Source organism: Cupressus sempervirens, chromosome 5 (genome assembly GCF_028749045.1).
Source record: "Cupressus sempervirens isolate cs-2001-9-10 chromosome 5, ASM2874904v1, whole genome shotgun sequence".
NCBI lineage: Eukaryota > Viridiplantae > Streptophyta > Pinopsida > Cupressales > Cupressaceae > Cupressus > Cupressus sempervirens.
The window spans coordinates 536,443,012-536,447,945 of NC_143122.1; positions in this window are offsets into that span (position 1 = coordinate 536,443,012).

A 4,934-nucleotide genomic window follows, 5' to 3' on the forward strand; every position below is an offset into this window, starting at 1 on the left:
TGGGCGAGTTTCTTCATCCTTAGGAGTTGTAGGTACACTTCCACATCCAAGTGGTATAGGTATGAATATGGGTTCAAAATTGGGATTCCATTAAACCATTCTATGTGCAGGGGAAGTTCTTGAAGGAAACCTCATAGTAGTTGTGTTGTTTAAGGTTGGTTGTGTCATTCCTTGATGGTTATGCCCTTGCAGATACATGCTTAAGTGGTCCAGTTGTGATGCTTTGATTTGGTCTATGTCAAATATTTGTTGGTGTTTCTTGATCTTCTTTTGTCTTGGATGAGATTTAGGTTGTATTTGTACCTCAAAAAAAAAGGGTTGATAAAATTCTTCAAGTCTCTGAGCTAATTGTGTCCTTGTAAGTGCTACATGACACCTAAGGATGTAGATGCAATGAAGAAAACCCTAAATGGACACTTTGCCTCCCAAGTGTGCACCTAAGCTAACAAACACTCTTTGACAATATGAAGTGCAGGCTTGGTGCACTTGGGGCTCTAAAGGTAAGAAGTTGGTAAGTAGAAGGTATGTAATTGATAAAAAAGATGTGTTAGGGTGACCAATATGTAAAATGTGAATGATTTGAGTGTTTTTGAGTGTTTTATAGGGTTTTAGGATGCAATAAAAGGTATGAGAATGAAAATTAGGGTTCTACAACCTAAAATGAAATCCCTAATTACCAAGTGCGCTTTGAAATTACCAAAAGCGCACTGAAACTACCAATTGCACACTTGAAGTGTGCAGTTGGAAATAGGGGTATAGTTGGTAAAATAAGGAAAAACTTGATAATTTGGAAGTGGGTATGCAAGATATGAGTATTTTTTGGATTCTTAGTTGTTTAGGGATGTTATGAGACCTAAGGAAGTGCTAAGTGAACTAGGTTTTTGATATGCAAGGTGTAAATGTCCTAAGGAAAGAATACAAATGTGAATGATCATTTTGGATTTTGACTAAAGGGTATGAAAATGACTCCATGGTATGCAAAATGAAGATTAGGGCTAGACTTTGGACTTGGGAATGATGTTAGAGGTTGGTGATGCAAGAGAAGGTATGCTAAGGTTGATAATGATGTTTAGGACATGCAAAATGGGGATATGATATCAAGAAAACAAGTTGATGGGGTTTGATATTGGAAATGATGCTAGGGTTTTCGACAATGCAAGATGAAGGGGATATGCAACTAGGGTTAATAAAAATGATGTTTAGGGAGACTAGGAATATGATAATTCTATGACAAGGGTGTATGAAAGGTTTCAAACTTAGGATCAAATCTTTGGAAAGTATTTTGTCTAAGAGTTTAACCTTGTGAAGATGGACTTTGGATCTTGACCAAAAAGAGATAAAAAGTGAAAAGGATCAAGTTGATAAAAATGATAAGGTCAAATCCATAAAGAAATAGATAGAGTTTTATGAAAGAAAATGATAAAATAGACAAAAGGACTAGTCAAGATCCATCATCCATCAACATTAGGAGATACTCTAGGACTCATACTTTATTATTATTTTTAACTAAGTTCAAAGGTTTTGGGTTCAAAATGAGGTTTAGGGTGATCAAAATGATGGTTATGTTGATTAGATATGCCATATGCAAAGATCCTAGGATGAAAAATGATGTTTGAGGTGAAAAGTGATGTTTTGGGACATGTGCAAAATGAGGACCTACAGAGGCTTCTAGATGTAGTTTTAGGGTCCCAAAATGTAGTCTGGAGGCCCAAAATGGTTATGCAAGTAACCAAGTGTCCTATGATAGAACCAAATGTGCGCCAACAACACCAACTGCACCTATGGTGCACTTGGGGCTAGTTTGAGCATAGTTGGTAGTTTCATGGCATAGTTGGGAGACTGGGTTGAATGTATGTTGATTTTGGATTGGGTGATTGTCAAGTTGCTATACTAGAGAGCTAGGTTGTTAGGGATGATGCTAAGATAAAATTGAAGATGTAGAATGAGAGTTATGACCTAAGGAATGGAGCCTAAAGTGTGCTCAATGAAGGTTAGGACATGCAAAATGCAGTCCATGACATGTTAAGAAAGGGGAACCTATCTAGGCAACTAATGACACTCCTAAAGTCCCAACATGCTATCTGGAAGTCTAAACTGGGTGTTTTAGCAATCAAGTGCACTTAGATAGAGCAAAATATGCCCATGGTGTAGTTGGGGCTAGTTTGAATGCAGTTGGTAGTTTTAGAGCACATTTGGTAAGCTGGACTAAAACAAGAGTGATTTTGGGTTCTATGAGTTCCAGACTATTCTTCTAGAGAGCCAAATGGAAGAGGACAATGCTAAGATCATAGTAAAGGTGTAAAATGATAGTTAGGACAAATGGAATGAGGGTTAAAGTTTTCAAGATGATGGTTGGGTATTGAAAGATGCAGGTTTTGGGGCTGAAGTGTAAAGATTAAGGGATGCAAAGTGAATCCTAAGGAATGCAAAATGAAAGATGAGTGATGCAAAATGAGGACTAATAGGATGAAAAGTGAGGCTTAAAGGATGCAAGCATGAAGCTCAAAGAATGATAAGTGCAATGGTTTACTATGCAAAGATGGAATCTAAGTCATGCCAAGTAGTTCTAAGGTTACAAGTTACCATGTTTCAAAGTCTTGAATGTTATGGACCAAAGTTTGCAACATTTTGACAATGTTGTAATGTTTTGGCAAGGTTTTAATAGTACCCAAGGTGTAAATTTGCAAATTTGGCTTTATCTTTACTAATGTTATCCACACATGCAAAACACAATAAACAAGACCGACTATTGTTAAAGTGAAAAGACACACCACAACCTAGGCTTTAAGACTATATCCACTAGATTCCCACTTGAACTGAAGTTTAGCTGCACTTATCTAGAGTGGAAAATGTAGGATCTTGGTACCATAGGCTCCCCCTTATAGTGCACTCACTTCTCGGGGCTACTAAGATCTTAATCCCAAGGGTCATCACTTCCCAAGGGACTGTTGCCTCTACTAAGGACTGTGAGTATGTGGGATGTGTTCATGGGCATGGGTGACCCCCTAAGCCAATGGATAGAAAGGTTTTTGGCCTCTAAAATAAGGTATTTGGTATGGGTATTCTATTTGGTAAGTGAATGATAAGCTCCCTCAAAACTTCTCCCAACCCTAAGAATCAGTATTTGACACACCACAAGGGTACTTGAAGGAGAGCTATCACACAGAAATGCCATCAAAATGGCATTGATTGTATCAAGTTTTTTATAGAGGTTAGAATGTTGACCTAGCTTTGGCCTATTACCACTTCAAGGTTGTCCCTTGAGGCTCACCAAATTGTGAGTCTTGGGTCCAATGTAGGCCTCTCTAAAGAAGTTACATGGATTTCTCTTACACCCAAGATCTCCAAAGGGTGAGGGGAGAGGATACTTTCATGCAACTTTTTGGGCATTCATTTTGCAGAAGGTCAACAACAGGAATCCATAGTGTAATTCCTCTCTTGAAAAGCAAATCTTTTTAAGGATCCACTCCAAGGTTTAGTGTCTGTCTTGCGACGTACCAAAATTTGCTTAGTAGAAGATAAATGTGAGTGTTCACAAGGAGGCCTTTGCTAGTTCTAAAAATTCTTTTATCTTGGAATCGAAGTAAAATCTATTTGCTGTCTCAAAATATCACACCAAAAGAAAAATATTTTTGTATTTTCTATTTTTTCAATGAATGCAACTCTAACAATGTAGCTACTATGAGTTCCTACTCTAACAAGGGGTTAGCAAAGAAAATAACAAAACTGAAAGCAAATAACATGAAATCAAATAACTTGAAATTTAAATTCCTAAATGGACATAAGCCACAGAGCACAACATGCTGCGAGTTAAACCTTCAAAGAAATTGGTAGGAAGCCAATGAAAATAGGAGCAGGGCTTCCTAGAATCCGCTAATGCAATCGTCAGTGAGAATCTTTTACAAATCGAATGATGTTTCACTCTTCATCAAATTGCAAGGCCATGGAAAGTGTGCTCATGCAAGACAAAAAGCTACGTAGACACAATCGGGTGATCTCTTCTCAAGCTCGTTACATCAACAGAATTCATATATCTGTAGGAAACACCAGAACTAAAAGATCGCACATCCAGAAACAACACAATAAACCTTTGGCTCAATCACAATCTCATGAATAAAATTCACAAAACAATGACACATTCAGGCAAGAATAATTACACTCCGAATGCTAGCACCAAAAGCATAATTTTATTGCATAATAATGGCAACCCTTGTTACATTTTAAAATTGGGTATTTATAAGAAAACGTCTCCTCAATTTGTGTTGAGAGTGAGAGATATCTTGATGTAATAAAATGCTTTTAAAACATTTAAACAAACTAAATATATACAAACTGATAATCTAATAGGTTCTTAGAGGGACTCCATCCATATTTTACTCATTAATTGGATGCATGAGCCCTTTACATGTCAAAAAAAATGAAAGCATAAGAGAGAAAGTAGGAGGAAGCCGTCAGTCAAAGTAGAAGTGCATGGAGACACCAAAAATAGAAGCTGCCCCCCTTCACTAGGCATGTGTTAGAGTTAAACTACCGTTAGAATGTGTTCATGATACATGGAAAGTGCTATTTTTGGAACTGGCAGTCAACTATTGGCGCACCTCTGAATTGCGGACCTGTGGAGCTGTGGACTTGTGGAGCTGCGAACGTCGACTGGGTCAAAAATCTCAAAATTTTACTAAGTGTCAAAATTGAAATTCTGGCATCTGGGTTTTGCTCATCTTTATCCTAAAGATATGTTTGGATGTTTGCCCTTGAATTTCTCTATAATCTTAGTAATCTTAGTAGCATCCAAAAGATCCAAAGCCGCATACTTGTCTTTGACCTTCTGTCTATAGTTGTCCACCTCGATTCGAGTTTCTGCAAAATCTTTGAGTTTGGTATCCAACTCTAATAGTGCTTCCTCTGTCCTGAAGGCTTGTTTGATGTCTTCATCA